The sequence below is a fragment of the Carlito syrichta genome, unplaced genomic scaffold (assembly GCF_000164805.1).
Source record: "Carlito syrichta isolate Samal-C Ts95f unplaced genomic scaffold, Tarsius_syrichta-2.0.1 Scaffold302798, whole genome shotgun sequence".
NCBI lineage: Eukaryota > Metazoa > Chordata > Mammalia > Primates > Tarsiidae > Carlito > Carlito syrichta.
Window position 1 is genome coordinate 165,109 of NW_007246894.1, and position 1,286 is coordinate 166,394.

At 46.1% G+C, this 1,286-nt stretch overlaps 1 pseudogene across 1 annotated transcript; it reads right to left on the bottom strand.

Annotated features, from left to right (window-relative positions):
* Positions 1–200: 200 nt before the first annotated feature.
* Positions 201–932, bottom strand: LOC103259492 (annotated as a pseudogene). The gene has a single exon (XR_504238.2). The product of XR_504238.2 is annotated as a U1 small nuclear ribonucleoprotein C pseudogene (transcript).
* Positions 933–1,286: the final 354 nt, after the last annotated feature.

Below are 1,286 nucleotides of genomic sequence, written 5' to 3' on the forward strand. Positions count from 1 at the left end.
ATTGCTATACAAAGGGCCTGTGGGAGTGGACTTTCTTCCTTTTACTCTTGCCATGTGAAGACACAGTGTTTGTCCCTGCTTGCCCTTCTGCCTTCCATCATGTGCAGATGTGGCAAGAAGACCCTCAGCAGACACTTGATGCCAGTGCCTTGATCTTGAATTTCCCCACCTCCAAAACCGTGAGAAATACATTTCTGTTCTTTTTTTTTTAACTAAAAGAGTTGACAATTTTATTTTTACATTTCACAATACAAATGAAAACTGTACTTTTTTTGTCCTTTCCCTCTCCAAAACTATTCTCTGATAGGAAGGGGGAGCAAGTCTTTCTTACATGCTATTAAGAAAACAGTCACAGCACCATGATCCCCTGGTGAAGTAGAACAAGTACTATAAAACTGATGAAAGAGTCCTCCCCCGTCCTTATCTGTCTGGTCGAGTCATTCCAGGCCGAGTGGGCACCATCATGGGATGGGCGGGAGGTCTCATCATTGGGGGTCCAGGCATCATTGGCATGTGGCCTCCCATGGGTGGCCTCATTCCAGGAGCAGGTCCCACTGGCATCATCCCAGGAGGATGAGGTCCCATCATTGGCATCATGGGAGGGCCCCCCATATGGGGTGCTGGCATCATACCAGGGCGAGGAGGACCAGGAAGATTAGGGGGAGGTGGGATCATCGCCCCTGCAGGAGGCGGAGCAGAGGATGGAGTAGGAGGTATCTTTCCTTGTTGAAATGCAGCAGTTGTTTTGTCAATCAGGCTCTGAGCCTGCTCTTCCATCCATTTCTGATAGTAGTCTTTCACATTCTCTTTGTGTTTCCTACCACCGCGATGTGTCTTTCTCACAGATGGAGAGTCATGGGTGAGGTACGTACCACAGTAGTCACAATAAAACTTAGGCATGTTGCTGCGCAGGCCGTTGGCCACGCCACTCCCATTTCTGTTCTTTATAAATTATCCAGTCTTTGGTATTCTGTTATAGCAGCACACACAGACTAAGGCTTGACATAGGATTCTATTGATCATTCTTCCAATTCTCTGACCTGTGGGTATCCTCTTGACTACTTTTTTCCCCCCTTAAATGAGTCCAACTGTTCTACTTTACTTCCACCATCCTGTCTTATAGGACACTTACCTCTTACCAGGAATATTTAAAATGCTTCCTAATCATCCACTCTGCTTCCAGTCTTTCTCTATCCAGTCCATTTTCCAGACTACGGTCAGGGTGACCTCGCTGAAGCTCAAATCTGATCATACCAATTTCTCTACTTAAAATACTTCAATGGTTT